Raw genomic sequence first — 19,284 nt, forward strand, 5'->3', positions numbered from 1 at the left:
TCAGCGGTAGAGCGTTGGCCTGGCGTGCGGGGGGGACCCGGGTTCGATTCTCGGCCAGGGCACATAGGAGAAGCGCCCATTTGCTTCTCCACCCCCCCTCCTTCCTCTCTGTCTCTCTCTTCCCCTCCCGCAGCCAAGGCTCCATTGGAGCAAAGATGGCCCGGGCGCTGGGGATGGCTTCTTGGCCTCTGCCCCAGGCCCTAGAATGGCTTTGGTCCCGGCAGAGCGACGCCCCGGAGGGGCAGAGCATCGCCCCCTGGTGGGCAGAGCGTCGCCCCTGGTGGGCGTGCTGGGTGGATCCCGGTCGGGCGCATGCGGGAGTCTGTCTGACTGTCTCTCCCCGTTTCCAGCTTCAGAAAAATACAAAAACAAAACAAAACAAAACAAAAAAAACCCACAAAAGAATCAAATGAATAAAGGGGAAAGGGAGGACAGCAGACCAAGGAGAACTACAGCGAAGGGTCAGGTGAGAAGTGCAGAGGCTGGTATGTTTATACCCAGAACATATGGTCTTGTCTTGGGAGACAGGACTAGATAGTTATACCAAGGCCTTGAATTCCTCTGAGGCATTGAATCATTTTTCTATGAATTAAAATGTAGTGGGAAGAGAGTAGGACAGAGAAGGATTAGACACTATGGGAAGAAAATGGTGTTAAATTTAGTCGGACCCCTTATTTGGCCATTCCACTTAAATTAACATCTAGTCAAAAGACTGTCGTTCTATTAAACTGACAACTAGCAACCTACAAACATGTTTTTGTAAGCGTCGTAATTTTTCAGGAATATGGCAAGACATTTTTATATAACCCTATTTATCTGGAGTTGCCAACAAAATATGCACGTTTTATATAATAAGAGAATGTTATGCAGAAAACAGTATGTCTCCAGACAGTGACTGTTCCACTTCATTGGAAACATTACATAAGTGCCACACACTCTTTCAAGATAGAATATGGAACCTGAATAAGAAAACCCTTTCCTTCCAAGGCTGCTTTCCCATCAATGACCAACGCCGGAACTGGGTTACTCCAGAGCAGGGTTTGAGCTTCGATTTTAAAGATGATTTGCAGGCTTTCTCTTCGACTTTTTCCTCTCGGTGGCTTTTTTGTCCCGTTCTTTATTGACTAGTTTTCTCTTCATAAGGGAAAATGTGGGTCGCAAAGTTTTGCAGGTGAAGTAAAAGTTATTTTTAGCCTTTTTTTTTATAAGCTACTGGGGAAAATTGCATTTCATTTACCACATGTCATAATGGCTCTAGATGGAATGGAAAACTATTAGACCTGAGTAACTTGAAGATCCAGGCCAGTAATATAAATTTTGTCAATTCAAAAAAACCCAAGGACAGTACCCACCAGAATCGTAATTTTACTTAAGCTTATAACTAGTTGGATTAACTTAACTGGCTTCAATTTAGTTGAAATTCAATTCAGTTTTGAAAAACACACATTCCAGCTGATGAGATTAACTATTTATTTGACTAAATTGACTCCCAGTGTGAAATGACTAGTCAGTTTAATCAGTGTTCCCATCGATTGTTCATGCAGATATGGAAGTAGATGGTTGAACACTCTCTCCTGGCCATTCTTTATTAAACAAAAGGACAAATGTAAAGAGTATTTTTAAATATAATATGAGTAGCAGATTATATAAAAATGAGCCAGAAAGCAAGCAGTTTCTTTCCTGGGATCAGCACTCAACAATCTCACTCACAGCGTTTGGATCCTCTGAATATATTTGCCAGATTTCTGCTTAAACTAATGTCCCATTCTGGACCTTCCTGACTATCCCTTTGATATTTTTTTTATTTTTTGGACAGCCAAAATATTTTGAGGATATGTTCTGTTCTATAAACATCTTTATACTTTACTCTTTATGCATACAAAAACTATATTTTCCAATTAAGGGGAGGGGTGGTCAAGAGAGCAGGTCATCTATAACATGTCCTAACAATAGACCAAAAATTTTTCTGCCTGGGATGTGTAATTTCCTTCTTTTTTTTTTTTTTTTGTCATAGGAATAAAAGAAACAGGAAGGAGGGAGGGGTGGGAGGAAGAGAAGAAGGGGAAAAAAAGAAGTTCATTGTATATTAGAGAAATATTAAGTAGAATCAATATCATATAAAATGAGTAGGAAATTGAACCAAATTAAAGTGTAGAATCATCAGCTCCCTTCTAATGTTAAGAACTTCTAGGTCTTTATAATAAAACTTTTGTGTAGTATTATCTTTTCTCCTTTTTTTTTTTTTTTTTTTTTGCAGTTTTATGAAAATGCTATGGTGCTTCTTTTTAAAGAAAAGGACAGATTTTAAAGATGCAGGATGTATTCAGTAGCATGCCGGACTCTAGAAATAGGAGTTCTGAATGCTGCGCCTGACTGTCACTGTCTTTTGGGAAATTGGTCTAGTAAATGAGTCCTTATTTTGGAAAAAGAAAAGTTGAACAGTTTGGAGACTTCTTAGCTCTACTCTGAAGAGTCTTTGAGGTGAGTGAAATGAATCAGAAACATATGGATTGCCTTCTTGCTTTGAGTGCTTCAGGGTTCAGAATGTTTGGCTAAGTGCATTTTAGGTTTTCCCCAATACAAAATTGAAAAAATACTATTGCCTGAAGCACTTTTCCAAACCCAACTTGTAGTGGTATTCAGCTTAGGGAACATCTTGCCCATCTTCCATTAGAAATGCAACTAAGACCAAAGCCTCAGTTTTGGTTTTTGTTTTTGTTTTCAGAATGCTCTCAGAGAATGCGTGCCTGGTCTGTAGGAGGCAAGCTGCCTAGATGGAATCATTTATGAAAGGTACGAGGGAGGCGGCGAGAGAGACAGACAGACAGATAGACACACCCTCTCTTCAACTATCCAGATGAAGTAAAAAAATTCAACTGCTAGGATATTCTCCCTTTGTGCTAAAACATTATAGACATCCTGTCCAAATGCCTCTTACCCTGAGCAAAGGCAGTATACAAAGGTGCAGTAACTCTTGAGTGTGAATGAGGACATTAGGCTGTGTCCAGTGTAGGTCACTGGAAAGATTAGCCCACACTGGAAGCCTCTCACATCCTCCTGAAGAGGAGAGAATGGTACTTTTGCTAAAATGAATACAAGATACATGTTTCTTCCTGACTGCAAAGGCAATGATGGTATTGAGACTAGATTTTAGTTGATTAACCTATGATTCAGATAAAAAAGATATTACTAATGTTAGATATTTATTTTATGTGGGTAATTTAATTTTGATAAATGTTATGACCCATTCTTAAATATTCTGATTTAATTTTCTGGGGTAGGGCGTGGATATTTAGTGTTCAAGAAAGAACATATACACCATGAAATGTTTTCAAGAGTATTATGAATAGCATTCTTCCTATAATTAAAAAAGCAAAACATCTGAAAACAGCCCAAATGTTTCTAAGCAGTGGAATAGAAAAATAACTGTACCATTGTCATACAATGGAAATTCTCTACACTAGTACATTGGACTGTGGACTCAGGTGATGAACACATAATCATGGAAACATCTCAGACATACATAGAGTGGACACTCCCATGGGAACAATCACTCCTCCTGCCTCTGAAGACCAGATGTAACTTCCATCGCTGCCTCTCCCATCATCTTGACAGTGTTTCCTTTCCTTGGGCTGAGAGTGTTTGAGGGGCAAACCAGGTCCTTGCTTGCAAGCAGCCTGGTAAAGAAAATTTGTTACTTTCAGATTCTCCAGTGGCAGGAAAATCAGGGTCTAGATAACAAAGTAGGAAATTTCCAAAATTGAGAGAGAGAAATTCGATTCTGGGCTACTGGAAAGAATAGCAGATGTTACTATAGACTGAGAGAAAGACATGAGATACAGGAAGCAGGAGCGAACCAGGTAACCAGTGAACTCATTTCATCTTATATGTAAATTATACATATATGTATGTATGCGTGTTCATAAACATGGAATTGCTAGATTAAATGGTATGTGCCTTTCTAGTTTTGGTAGATATCACCAAATTGCTCTTTGAAAACATTGAACATCCCACCAACAATGAGTGGAAATACTGTGACAACAAACTATAGAAATGATCCCTGAAAGTATAGTCTTAATACTGTTCCTCTATGTCTTTACCAGCACAATATATTATCAAACTTTTCTAACATGACCAATCTAATGGGTAAAAAATGACACTTGTTTATTTTAATTTGAAGTTTTTAAAAATTAGTCAGCTAATTTAATTATTGGTTAGAACTTCTATGTTTAATAGCCATTTGTATTTATTTTTCTGCATGGGCTTGTTTTGCTCATTTTTTAATGTATTGCCATTTTTTATTATTTTTGTGTTGTGTTAGAATATACATAACATAAAACTTACTATTTTTTTTTAAGTGTATGATTCAGGAGCATTAAGCGACTTCACGTTGTTATGCAAACGTCACCACTCGCCAGCTGCAGATCTCCTTCATCATCCCAGACTAAAACTTTGTACCCACTAAACAGTAACTCCCCGTTTCCTTATTAATTTTATGAATTCTTTATATATTAATATCATTTGTGGTTTGTCATTTTAATCCTCACAATAATCTTTTGAGGTAGGTGTCAGGCCAGTGGCCATGACCACGCAGTTGCAGGTTGTCATTGGATTCAGGCAGACACTAAAAGAACTGTGGAGCCAGAAAATGGTGGGCCATTCTGTTTATGAGAGTCTTGTAATGGCGAACAAGCATACAGGCAGGGAAGACCGCTTTCCTTTCTCCCTCAGGACTCACCCGGACTCACATGCTCCCATCAGCCTCAGCAGTCCCCAGCTAAACAAGGCTGGTGGGAAATCTCAGGGCTCCCAAACCCCTCAGCACTCCCACTCTGGACTCTCCAGCAAAACAGCCTGGGGGAAAAAACCCTTCTCCAGCAAACAATAGCAAACAATGGCCCCTCCCAACCAGGTAGGTAATTTTCAATTTTCAACCTGCCACCCTGAGGACAAGCACCCACAGTCTTTATAGACTACATACACATGGCATTGCCCCACCAATGCAAAACACAAGCGATCAAACCTAACTCACTTGTTTACCCAACAGTAGACAACTGTTTTTATGATTCACTCTAGTTAGACTTTTATCCTTAGCACTCAACTAAAACTACTGTTACCAAGGTCATCAATGACTTCATGTTGCTAAATCCAGCCTTCAGTTTCAGTTCTCATCTTATTTGCCATGTCTGCAGAATTTGGTACAAATGATCACTTCTTTGAGTAAAACTTTTCCCACTTGGATTCCAAGATGCCTCAATCTCATAGTTTTTCTTTCATCTCACTTGCTCCTCCACCTCAGTCTCCTTTGTTAAATTCTCTAAACTTTGGAAACCCCAAATCTTAGTACTTGCATTACTTCTCTCCTCTTTGTTTAAATTCACTCCTTTAGTGATCTCTTCCAGCCTAATGCTATCATCTAAGTGTTAATGACTACCAAGTTTATGACTTCAGCCCAGGTCTCTACCCTGAACTCCACACATGTATATTCTTCAATGTATCCACACACATATTTAATACATATAACAAACCTAACAGGTTCAAAATTAAATTTCTGGATCACAGCTTTTGATAATAGTAGAATAACTTGGCTGGGGTATGCTTCCTACCAATAGCAATTTAAAAATCTGGGCAACATATTTTGTGTGAGTATGTGTGTGTGTATGTGTGTTTTATTTATTTATTATTGATTTTAATTTGTTGTGTTTACATAGTTACAAGTGTACCCCTGAATATATCTCCCTCCCTCCCCCCTTGTTCTCCTTGATAGCCCTTTTGCCCCCTCCCCACACTGCCTTCCCCCTTTCCTCCATGATTTACTATCCTGCCCTCTATCTCTCTGTGTTATGTTTATATACTTTCAATAACGTCTTTTCTTTCTTTGATCCCCTCCTCTCATCCCCTTTCCCTCTGCCTGATTTCCCTCTGGACTCGTTGACCCCTTCTCTGCCTCTCTTCCGTTCCTCAGTTCACATTGTTCATTGGATTCCTCATATGATTGAAGTCATATGATATTTTCCTTTCTCTGCCTGGCTTATTTCGCTTAGCATAATAAACTCCAGGTCCATCCACGTTGTTGCAAAGGGTAAGATTTCCTTCTTTTTCATGGCTACGTAGTATTCCATTGTGTCTATGTACCACAATATATTCACCAACACATCCAATAAGGGGTTAATAACCAAAATTTACAAAGAACTTGTAAAACTCAACACCAGGAAAGTAAACAATCCAATCAAAAATTGGGCAAAAGAACTGAATAGACACTTCTCCAAAGAGGACACACAGATAGCCAAAGGACATATGAAAAAATGCTCAACATCACTAATCATGAAGGAAATGCAAATTAAAACCACAATGAGATACCACCTCACACCTGTTAGAATGACGCTCATTAACAAAACAACACATAATAAGTGCTGGGGAGGATGTAGAGAAAAGGAAACCCTCTTGCACTGCTGGTGGGAATGCAGACTTGTGCAGCCACTGTGGAAAACAGTATGGAGATTCCTCAAAAAACTAAAAATAGAACTACCTTTTGACCCAGCTATCCCACTTCTAGAAATATATCCTAAAAATAACAAATCACCAATTCAAAAGAAGAAATGAACCCCCATGTTTATTGCAGCATTGTTTACAATAGCCAAGATCTGGAAACAGCCCAAGTGTCCGTCAGTGGACGAATGGGCAACATATTTTAAAAACACATTTGGAAGCACTGTAGAGCAAACAAACGTATACACTCTCAGGAAGTTGGCCCTTGAAAGATAGGAATTACAAATGGCAGTGTGTGCATATTTGTAGCTATTTGCCTCAGGACACTCACTCCCTGATCTACAAAAGGCAAGTCTACAGAGGACCGAGCTTTGGCTTAGCAGAGTGACTTGAAAATAAAGATGTGCCTGACCTGTGGTGGCACAGTGGATAAAGTGTCGATCTGGAAATGCTGAGGTTGCCGGTTCAAAACCTTGGGCTTACCTGGTCAAGGCACATATCGGAGTTGATGCTTTCTGCTCCTCCCCCTTCCCTCTCTTTCTCTCTCTCTCCCCTCTCTATAATGAATAAATAAAATCTTTAAAAAAAAAAAGAAAAGAAAATAAAGGTGAGGGTTCAGGAGAGGTACCAGTAATGAGGGAGTTCCAGAGGGGTCAAACATTGATAATATAAATATAGCAACTGAGAAATCAGTGAATTGTGCATGTTCTGGGGATATTTCAGTCTTAGATCTGTTGTTAGTAAACTCCAACTTTGTCTGAAAATGCTTTGGTTTAAACTTCCTTTTGGAAAGATAGTTTTCCTGGGTATATAATTGTAAGCAGTTGTTTTTCCTCAGAATTTTTATTAAAAACTGCTTTTGATGTTTTCATTTATTTTTTTAATATTCTATAATTTTATTTATAGGTACTTTTTTTTTCTGTTTTGGATTTGTTGTGGTTTCTGAATCTGAGAATTTGTGTCTTTAATCATTCTGGAAGAAAAAAAGAAATACTCTTTCAAATATTACCTTCTCTTTTTTCTAGTGTTTTCTTCCGGAACTTTGTATAAATGTTTTCTATACTTTTAACCTTCCATGTTTCTTTAAATTATTCTATCACATTTTCATCTATTCCTCTAACCAGCAAGTAATTGCTTCAGTATATAGGATGCTATCTAACATCCTTAAAGCTATATACTAGCTGATTAATTTTCCTTTTAACTCTGTCTATTCTGCTCTATAATTAATACATTGAGTTTTAATTTTCAGAGTTATAAAACCTTTTATTCTTAGATATCTGTTTGTTTGGTATTTGCTAAGATGTCCTCATATTTTTTCATAATGTATTGTTTCTTGATCATATTTTCAACTCCTCCTTTCATTTCTTTGCACATTTTAAAGCATATCAAGTGTATGTTCTTTTTCTGACAATCTGACAATTCCTCCGAGCAGCCCATGGGAGCATAAATCTTTTGCTTGTGGTTTTGTAACTCTCATGCATTTTGATTTGATTCTTAGAGTTTTGTAATTTTGGTTTCTTAACTCCTACCTACTTCACACAGTTATAACTGTGTAATTTCTGCAAAGCGCATGTTGAAGATGATTTTTTACAGGTGGAATTTGCTCTTGTTTCTGCCAGGCACTTGTCCCATGATCACTATAAATTAATATATTTGGCTCAAGGCTTCCTAGATCACCCAGTAGTATAGACATAAACCTGAAATCCATGTGAGTGCAGAACTGTGTTCACAAGTTCTCATGAGAGACATTTTCCCTCACTAGGCTCTTTTTAAAGCTCTTTATTGTGTGTCAGAGTCTTAATTTCAACTCTAGACCTTGCACAGTCCTAGGGTTTGTCTTATGTCCTCACATGCAGCCGTTAAGTGCATTAAGTCACAGGGACCATCAAAGGCCCTGAGAACAGTCTCTGCTTCGGTTGGAGTCCATCATTCTTGATAGCCATTCCTTCTGAGTTTTGGGCCACGGAGAATTTCTTTACTTTCTTGTAAGCTTAACCAAACCTTTAACAGTTTTTGTTATTGTTTATTCTGTGTTTCTAGATGTTATGAAAAAGGTGAGTTTATCAAGATATTTAACTAATAATTCTCTGATGTGGATCACAAGGTAAACCTGGGTCAACTTGTTCTTTATAATGATATAACTCTTCTTTCAAATGATTTTCACAACCTTCATATGCTAAGATAAAAATGTAAAAAGGTAGGAAATAAAATCAGAATTTCTTTGGCTCTAGCTGGGCAGGCCCAGAACTTTTGTGTTTGGAGTTTTTTGTTATTTTTTTAATAGCAGCATCCAAAACACCTGCTGGGACCCGTAGGACTACACAGGTGACACCAAAGAGAATTCTGATTTTGACCAAACCCATTATTTTCAAAAGAAAAAAAGAAGCCTAAAATCATAGAGCTTACCTTGTTCCAACTTTGCTCCTTTACACTGGATCTGAGCCACAGACTGAAATGGGGGAAGGTGGTAAATTCAGTATAGCATCTTCTCTATTGAGGCATTTGGTTTCTTATTTGTAAATACAAATTGGGGCTTACACATAATATTAAGGTTTGCATTTAGACAATTTTATTAAGCTTACATTCAGAGTTACCTTGATTTCTACAATAGTTACAACCATGAAACATTTAATGTAAAGATTTAATGTAAAACCTTTCATTCTCACTTACTTTCACTGTAATATCAGAGTTATGTCACCATAGGAGAAACAGTATGGCTCCAGGATTCAAAACTACCTTAAAGAATGCAGAAAATTATTCTGAGTGCGTATTAATTTTAAAAATCACTTAAAATATTACCCCTTAATAAAATATTAAAGCAAAATATGGAACATTGTAAATTAAATTGTAAATGAGATATAGAACAAACAATCTTGTTTCATTCGTCAAGCACTTTAAAACAATTATATTTATTAAATCCACAAACCCCATCACATTCAAAGACAGCTGAATGGGCATGTCTTCTCTGATGATTCATTCTCTGAGAGTTTCTCGTTCACGCTTTCCCTAACAGGTGTGTTAGGGCAGATGACAATGTAGTGGAGTAAAAAGCTGGTCACAGACACTTAGTGTTGGATTTCTATAACAAGAACCTCTATTAGAGTAAAGCCCGCATTTTTTCTCTTCTGGCCATGATTACAGGTCAATATCCTTGTAGTGACTGATTTCCAAAGTCAGAGCCAGAAAGATTTGTGTTTGAAAAGGTTGGAAAAGTGGGATTGGGTGGAATGACCATATAGCTAGAGGTTTGTTTGCTTCTTTGGCAGGACAGCAAGAACAGGGGCTTCACATAATAGTGAAGCAGGAAAGAGAGAAGGGAGAGCTACCAAAGGAAGACACAAAGCTACATGTAGAAAAACAAAGTGCCTTAATTCAAATGAGCAGAGTCAAATTTAAGGAAGGACACTTGCCCTCTATGGCTCCACCAAACTCCCTCACCCAGTGGCACTATTTTCTACATTTTGTAATATGTCTTACCTTCCAACTAGACTCCACATTTCTTTTTTTTTTTTTTTTTTTTTTTTTTTTTCATTTTTCTGAAGCTGGAAATGGGGAGAGACAGTCAGACAGACTCCCGCATGCGCCCGACCGGGATCCACCCGGCATGCCCACCAGGGGCGACGCTCTGCCCACCAGGGGGCGATGCTCTGCCCATCCTGGGCATCGCCATGTTGCGACCAGAGCCACTCTAGCGCCTGAGGCAGAGGCCACAGAGCCATCCCCAGCGCCCGGGCCATCTTTGCTCCAATGGAGCCCTGGCTGCAGGAGGGGAAGAGAGAGACAGAGAGGAAAGCGTGGCGGAGGGGTGGAGAAGCAAATGGGCGCTTCTCCTGTGTGCCCTGGCCGGGAATCGAACCCGGGTCCTCCGCACGCTAGGCCGACGCTCTACCGCTGAGCCAACCGGCCAGGGCCTAGACTCCACATTTCTTAAGAGCAGGGCATAAATATATACTAATTGTTAAATTTCTGTAACACTTCAAGGTTTATAATGAGAATCTCTCTTACATCATCTCATTATTCAAATTGAAGGAAGCATTTGTTAAGAATACATTTATTTTACAGTTAAAGAAATGAGTTTCAGTTAGGTTAAGAGATTTTCCCAAGATCACATAGCTAGTAAATGGTAAAACCAGGAGTAGACCAGAGTTGCCCAAGATCACATAGCTAGTAAATGGTAAAACCAGGAGTAGACCAAACTTCCTGTGTTCTTTCAACTAAACCAGTACTGATGTCTGGTTAATTCCATGACATCTTGCATAGGACTTTACACATAGCAGGCGTTCATTTAATGAAGAAAGAAATGTTGCTGAAAGAAATCGAACTTCATATCAAGAGGACTTGCAGAAATCACTTTTTTTTTTTTTTTTTGTATTTTTCTGAGGTTGGAAACGGGGAGGCAGTCAGACAGACTCCCGCATGTGCCCGACTGGGATCCACCCGGCATGCCCACCAGGGGGCAATGCTCTGCCCATCTGGGGCATCGCTCTGCCGCAATCAGAGCCATTCTAGCGCCTGAGGCAGAGGCCACAGAGCCATCCTCAGTGCCCAGGCAAACTTTGCTCCAATGGAGCCTTGGCTGCGGGAGGGGAAGAGAGAGACAGAGAGGAAGGAGAGGGGGAGGGGTGGAGAAGCAGATGGGCGCTTGCTTCTCCTGTGTGCCCTGGCCAGGAATCGAACCCGGGACTCCCGCACGCCAGGCCAACACTCTACCACTGAGCTAACCAGCCAGGGCCAGAAATCACTTTAAGTATCCCTGTTAAATTATATTGTGTCCAATTTGACTCTTCAGTTGTACTTTATCAAATATGTTATATGTGGTTAATTTTCTTTTCTTTTTTTTAATTAATTTCAATTTATTATGTTAACATGGATTCAAGTGTCTTACTCAATATAACACCCTTACTCCCCACTAATGCTCCCCGTTATACCCCTTTTATCCTCCTCCTCCTAACTCCCTCCCCACCTTCCCTCTGGGATTCACTGTCCTGTTATCTGTATCTATGTTATGTATATATAATTTCACTAATCCCTTCACCTTTTCTGATCCCATCCCCTCATCCACTTTCCCTCTGATAGCTGTCCATCTGCTCCCTGTGACCCCACCTCTGCCTCTATTCTGTTCCTCAGTTCACATTGTTTATTAAATTCCACGTATAAGTGAGATCATATGATATTTTTCTTTCTCTGCCTGGCTTATTTCCCTTAGCATAATAATCTTCAGGTCCATCCATGCCACTGCAAAAGGTAAGATTTCTTTCTTTTTCATGGCCACATAATATTCCATTGTGTATATGTACCACAGCATTTTAATCCACTCATCAACTAATGGACACTTGTGCTGTTTCCAGAACTTGGCCATTGTAAACAATACTACAATAAACATTGAGGTTTATATCTTCTTTTAAATTAGTGTTTTGTGATTCTTAAGCTATATTCCTCAAAGTGGAATAACTGGATCAAAAGGCAGTTCTATTTTTAGTTTTTTGAGGAAAAGCCATACTGTTTTTCACAGTGGCTGCACAAGTCTGCATTTCTACCAGCAGTGCAAGAGGGTTCCCTTTACTCCACACCCTCACCAGCACTTATTGTGTGATGATTTATTAATGAGCGCCATTCTGACAGGTGTGAGGTGATATCTCATTGTGGTTTTAATTTGCATTTCTCTGATGCTTAGTGACATTGAACATTTTTTTATATGCCTATTGGCCATCTGTATGTCCTCTTGGGAGAAATGTCTCTTCAGGTCCTTTGTCCATTTTCTAATTGGTTTATTTACCTTCTTGGTGTTGAATCTTAGAAGTTCTTTATTCATTATTTTATTAACCCATTATCAGATATATCGGCAAGTATGTTCTCCCATTGTGTGGGTTGTCTTTTTATTTTGTTCATGGTGTCTTTTGCTGTGCAAAAGCTTTTTAGTTTGATATAGTCCCATTTGTTTATTTTGTCCTTTATTTCACTTGCCCATGGAGATATATTGGCAAAAATATTCCTATGGGAAATATCAGAGAGTTTACTGTCTATGTTTTTTTCCAAAATGTTTATGATTTTGAAACTTACATTTAAATCTTTTATCCATTTTGAGTTTATTTTTGTGAATGGTTTAATTTGGTGGTCTAGTTTCATTTTTTTGCATGTACCTGTCCAATTTTTCCAACACCATTTATTATAGAGACTGTCTTTACTCCACTGTATACTTTTATCTCCTTTGTCAAATATCAATTGACCATAAAGGCGTTGGTTTATTTCTGGGCTCTCTGTTCTGTTCCATTGACCTGTATGCTTGTTCTTATGCCAGTACCAAGCTGTTTTGAGTACAATGGCCTTGTAGTATAATTTGATATCAGGAAGTGTGCTACCTCCCACTCTATTCTTTATTTTCAAGATTGCTGAGGCTACTCGTGCTCCTTTTTGGTTCCATATAAATTTTTGAAATTGTTGTTCTATATCTTTGAAGTATGCCATTGGTAATTTAATATGAATTGCATTGAATATATAGATTATTTTAGGTAGTATAGACATTTTAATGATGTTTATTCTTTCTATCCATGAACATGGTATATGCTTCCACTTGTTTTTATCTTCTTCCTTGATTTCTTTTCTTGATGTCATAATTTTCTCAGTAAAATCTTTTACCTCCTTGGTTAAATTTATTCTTAGGCACTTAATTGTTTTTGTTGCAATAATGAAGGAGATTGTTTTCTTAATTTCTCTTTCTGACAGTTTATTATTGGTGTATAAAAATACTACTGATTTCTAAATATTAATTTCATATCCTACCACCTTGCCAAATTCATTTATCAGATCTAGTACTTTTTTTTCTTCTTCTTCTTCTTTTTTTTTTTTGTATTTCTCTGAAGCTGGAAACGGGGAGAGACAGTCAGACAGACTCCCGCATGCGCCCGACCGGGATCCACCCGGCACGCCCACCAGGGGCGACGCTCTGCCCACCAGGGGGTGATGCTCTGCCCCTCCGGGCGTCGCTCTGCTGCGACCAGAGCCACTCTAGCGCCTGGGGCAGAGGCCAAGGAGCCATCCCCAGCGCCCGGGCCATCTTTGCTCCTATAGGCCTTGGCTGCGGGAGAGGAAGAGAGAGACAGAGAAGAAGGAGGCGGTGGGGGTGGAGAAGCAAATGGGAGCTTCTCCTATGTGCCCTGGCCGGGAATCGAACCCGGGTTCCCCGCACGCCAGGCCAACGCTCTACCACTGAGCCAACCAGCCAGGGCCAGATCTAGTACTTTTTTGACTGAGACTTTAGGATTTTCTATGTGCAGTGTCATATCATCAGCAAGTAATGATAGTTTTACTTCTTCTTTTCCAATTTGAATGCCTTTATTTTTTCTTCTTGTCTGATTGCTGTGACTAGGACTTCCAGAGCTATGTTGAATAAGAGTGGTAAAAGAGGGCACCCCTGCCTTGTTCCTGAACTTAAGGAGATTGTTTTTATTTTTACCCATTAAGTATGATGTTGGCTGTTGGTTTGTCTTATATGGTCTTTATTATGTTGAAGTATGTTCCTTGTACTAGCACTTCACTGAGATTTTTTATCATAAATGGGTACTGGATTTTATCCAATGCTTTTTCTAAATCTATAGATATAATATGATTTCTATCCTTTATTTTGTTTTTGTGATGAGTCACATTTATGAATTTGTGAATATTGTGCCAGCCTTGTCTCCCTGGAATAAATCCCACTTGATCATAATGTCTGATCTTTTTGATGTATTGCTGGATCCAGTTTGTTAATATTTTGTTGAGAATTTTAGCATCTATGTTCATCAAGGATATTGGCTTATAGTTCTCTTTCTTTATAGTGTCTTTACCTGGTTTTGGAATGAGAATAATGTTTGCCTCATAAAATGAGTTTGGAAGTCATCCAGCCTCTTGAATATTTTGGAATAGTTTGAGAAGGATAGGTGTTATTTCTTCTTTGAATGTTTGGTAAAATTCACCTGTGAAGCCATCTAGTCCTGGACTTTTGTTTGCTGGGAGTTTTTTAGTGACTGTTTCAATTTCATTTGTTGTAATTCATCTGTTAAGTTTTCTGATTTTTTCCAGATTGAGTTTTGGAAGATTGTATGTTTCTAGGAATTTATTCATTTCACCTGGGTTGTCCAATTTCTTGGCATATAAATCTTCATAGTATTTTCTTACAATCCTTTGTATTTCTGTGGTGTAAGTTTTTACTTCTCCACTTTCATTTCTAATTTTTTTATTTGGGTCCTCTCTCATTTTTTCTAAATGAGTCTCATTAAAGGTTTGTCAATCTTGTTTACCTTTTCAAAGAACCAACTCTTGGTTTCATTGGTTTTTTGTTGTTGTTTTTTTAGTCTCTATGTCATTTATTTCCACTCTGATCTTTATCATTTCCTTCCTTCTACATCCTCTGGGCTTTATTTGTTTTTCTTTTCTTAGTTCTTTTAGGTGCAGGGTTAGGTTGTTTATTTTAGCTTCTTCTTGCTTCTTAAGGTATTCCTGTAATGCTATGAACTCCCTCTCAGGACTGCTCTTGCTGTGTCCCATAGATTTTGAGTTGTATGTTCATTTTCATTTGTTTCATGGAAATTTTTTATTTCTTCCTTGACTTTGTTTTTAACTGATTTGTTATTTAATAACATGCTATTTAGTTTCCAAATGTTTGAATTTTTTTTCAGGTTTTCTATTTTACTTGGTTTCTATTTTCATGTCATTGTGATCTGAGAAGATGCTTGATATAATTTCAATCTTCTTAAATTTATTGAGACTTGTTTTGTGTCCTAATATGTGGTATATCCTAGGAAATGTACCACTAGCATTTGAAAAAAAATGTATATTCTGCTGCTTTGGGGTGAAAGGTTCTAAAGATATCAATTAAATTCAGTTGATCTAGTGTGTCATTTTAAGGCTACTCTTTCTTTGTTAATTTTCTGTCTAGAGGATCTATCCATTGATGTTAGTGGGATATTAAAATTCCTACTATTATAGCATTGCTGTCAATCTCACACTTATTTCCATCAAAATCTGCTTTATATATTTAGGTGCTCCTATATTACACACATATTTATAATGGTTATATGCTCCTGTTAGTTTGCATCCTTTATGATTATGTAGTGACCTTCTTTATCCCTTACTAAACCCTTTATCTTTAAGGCTATTTTTTCAGATATAAATATTGCTACCCCAGTTTTTTTTTTTCTTTTGCATGAAATACTTTTTTTCATCCCTTCACTTTTAATCTATGTGTATCTTTTTTTCTGAGTTGGGTTTCTTGTAGACAGCATATATGCAGGTCCTGTTTTCTTATCCATGCAGCTACCCTATGCCTTTTGATTGGAGCATTTAATCCATTTACATTTAAGGTTATTATTGACATGTAATTATTTATTACCACTTTATTTTTGAAATATACAATACTGTTTCTCTTGATTTCTTTTTTCCTTTGCTCTTTTTATAGCAGGCCCCTTAAGATTTCTTGCAGTACTGGTTTGATTGAAATGAATTCCTTGAGTTTGAGGCATTTTTTATTGTTGTTGTAGTTGCTTTGTTTGGGAAGCTTTTTATTTCTCCTTGAGTTTTAAATGATAGCCTTGCTGGATAAAGAAGTCTTGGTTGTAGGTTCTTGTTTTGCATCACTTTGAATATATCTTGCCAATTCCTTCTAGCCTCAAGTGTTTCTGTTGAGAAATCAGATGTCATCCTTATGGGGGCTCATTTGTAGGTAATTAACTGTTTTTGTCTTGCAGCTTTTAGTATTCTTTCTTTGTCTCTTAACTCTGGCATTTTAATTATGATGTATCTTGGTGTAGGCCTCCTTGGGTTTCTCTTTAATGGGACTCTGTGCTTCTTGAACTTGTATGACTTTTTCCTTCATCAATTTAAGTAAATTTTCAGCTATGATTTTTTCAGACAGGTTCTCTATCCCTTATTCATTCTCTCCTCCTTCAAAAACCTGTATAATGTGGATATTATTTCTCTTCATGTTTCACAGAGGTCTCTTAGAGTTCCCTCAGTTTTTTTGAGCCTCTTTTCTTTTTGCTTCCATGCTTACATTTATCTTTTCTCTTGAATTGCTGATATAACCCTCTGCTTCATCCAGCCTTCTAGTGCAATCTTCATTTCTGATATTGTATTTGTCATTTTTGACTTTTTTTTTATGATTTCGATGTCCTTTTTGATTCTTACTATCTCTTTTTTTTTAAGTTCCCATTGTGACCATCCGTTGTTGCTCTAAGATCCTTGAGCTTCCTAAAAATCATTATTTTAAACCCTGCATCTAGTTTGGTTACATCCATTTCAGTTCTTTCTTTTCCTGAGGATTCCTCTTGTTTTTTTCATTTGGGTTATATTTCTTTTTCTGCCCATTTTGTCTGTGTATTAGGTAGTGCTGTCTGACTTTGAAGTTTGTTGTGGTGTCTTTATGAGGAAGATGTGCTTGGTGGTACTGGCCTCTAGGCTCCCTGATTTTCTTGCTCTAGGAATACTTCTTAAGGGTATTATTTTCACTTCCTGTTATATGTGAGCATTGAATGCAGTGGGTCCTTTCATGGATGTGGTTGTCCCTTCAGGCTGGCTGGCTCTAAGGGTTTACCTTGATCTTGTGTATTAGACACTGTGCAGTATCTATCTTGTTGGATATATTTATTCTCCACAATGTTTGGTGCCTCCCGGACTCTTTCTTTTGGTGTGCTGCTGTGTAGTTAGCTGAATCTAGGGTTGGTGCTGTCATCCACCCATTACTGATTATGTTGGTTCTAGGTCTGCTTAGATTGGTGTCAGCAATTGTTTGTGACCTGCTGTGGACTACCTGTCTGGAGCTACTGTTCTATTCACTGTGTGGGTCTGCATTTTCTGTGCCTAAATAGTGTGGGAGGTGCCAACTTGTGTTTAAGTACCAGCTTCCTCCTGCTTAGAGATTACAGCAGCTCTGTAAAAGCCCCAAGCTCCATAAAATTTGCCCCCACTTTTCAGCTGCTCTACCTCCTCTTGCAGCTGCCTGGTCTTCTCACAGAGTCTGCTGTAGAAAGACTGTAGTGTGAGCTCAGACTGGCCTCACCCCACCAACCCTTCTACAGGTTGCAAGTTTGTTGGGTTAGGACAGCTGAGGTTGGGTATACAACATTAATGAGACCCCCTACTTCAGGGGTCTCTTGGTCAGAAACTCAGTACAGGAAAAGTAGCCCCTACTCCAGAGCCTAATCCCTCAACCACTGCTGGATACTCAAATTTTATTTCTTCCCAGCGAAGTGTGTTACAGGTTCAGATTGGGTGGGGCTGACAGTCCCCTCTGCAGAAGTTCTTCCATTTGGTGAGATGCTGGTCTCAGGAAAACTGAGAAAGTCCTCTTCTGGGGCTAACTGTGACCCCAAGAAAGTGGCTAAGCCCCTCAACCAGACCCAACAATAGACTCACAGGGACCCACACTTTAAAAGTCCATGTTCCAAGCCTCTCTCCCTTCTCCCTGTGGAACCTAGCCCAGCGAGGCAGGATATCTAACACCTGGGCCAGCCGACTATGAAATTATACCCTGTCTGATGCACATGAGCCGCTGTGCCAGTGCTGATCACAGAAAGTGGAGCTCACCTCAGCTGGGCCAGGTGTGAGGAACTTTTTCTTAGGACATGCTACCAGCAAGGGTTGTTAGGTCCTGAACTGATGTTCTCTATAGGTGGCCACTGGATGTGCCAGCCCTGAGCCTTCCTGGAGGGAACCTGGTACAGACCAGTGGGGAACACTGCCTGTGACTGGCCCTCACCAACCTTGTTGGAGCTAAAAGCAATCCAGAGTTTGTGGCTGTCTCTTTGGAGCCCAGGTTCACATGGAGATTCCAAGCTGCACACCCAGGCTGACTTTTACCCACACTGGTCCTGGGGGAAAGTTCACAAAAGGCCAGGGTTCACTGAGCCCTGCTTCCTGCAGCCTGTCTGCTGGCTGCTTGTTGGATTCAGCCTCTGGTAGAGTCTAGACCCTGCAGCAATTCAGGGATTAGGAAGGGTGGTGGGTATGACTGGGCCCCAGGTGTCAGCCTGTCCAGACATTTTTAAAAACCTCAGGAGGGTGTGGCCCAAGGAGTCCCATGGGTGTGGCCTCTGAGACCCAGAGATGTGGTCTGCCTGCAGTCTAGACAGTTTCTATGAATCTCCTGTGAGGCAGAAGCACCAGTCATAGATTTGGGAGCATAAGGGAGAAATCTCTGGCCTGAACACCAGAAAAATGAGTCTCTGATGCACCCCCTGCTTCCTGGCTGACTTCTCAGATCAGACCAGTCTCCATAGGGTGGAACAGGAGAGATTCCCAAGGGCAGGGCAATTGCTTTCCCCCAGGCTGATGCACTTAGAGGGGACTGCTCCACCCAAGAAAAATGGCAACTGCAGTATTGGAAAATGACTCAGCATAGGGGCTCTGGTGGCTGTCCCCCAAAGTGTCTCTCGCTGGGCCTCCAACATCACACTCTCCTCATGCATCTCTAGTCTTTTCAGAGCCCTGGGTAAGTGGCTGTGAATGAGATTTTCTGCACTGGCCCTTTAAGACGGAATCTGTGTCCCAGAGCTCTGACTCTTTCTCACAGATAGAAACCTTGGCTCTTTCATTGCCAGATGATATGTGGGTGCCTCTTTTAGGCTCTGGGGCTCTAGGCTTGGGCAAAAGTCACAGGGCTTAGGACCCTCCCCTCTCAGGGAAAACCTCCCTGCAGTGAAAGTCCCTCCAAACCCTCCACTACACTCACTCCTGGGAGCAGCCAGCCCTTTCCCCATCTCTGCCCTTCCTACCAGTCTTGGTATGGCTTCTTCTGTGATCCTTGGTTATGGACTTATTTTC

At 39.5% G+C, this 19,284-nt stretch overlaps 1 pseudogene; it reads right to left on the reverse strand.

Moving 5' to 3' along the window:
* Positions 1-4,000: 4,000 nt before the first annotated feature.
* Positions 4,001-4,076, reverse strand: LOC136377735 (small nucleolar RNA U3; annotated as a pseudogene).
* Positions 4,077-19,284: the final 15,208 nt, after the last annotated feature.

This window comes from Saccopteryx leptura, chromosome 6 (genome assembly GCF_036850995.1).
Source record: "Saccopteryx leptura isolate mSacLep1 chromosome 6, mSacLep1_pri_phased_curated, whole genome shotgun sequence".
In the NCBI taxonomy this organism is placed as follows: domain Eukaryota; kingdom Metazoa; phylum Chordata; class Mammalia; order Chiroptera; family Emballonuridae; genus Saccopteryx; species Saccopteryx leptura.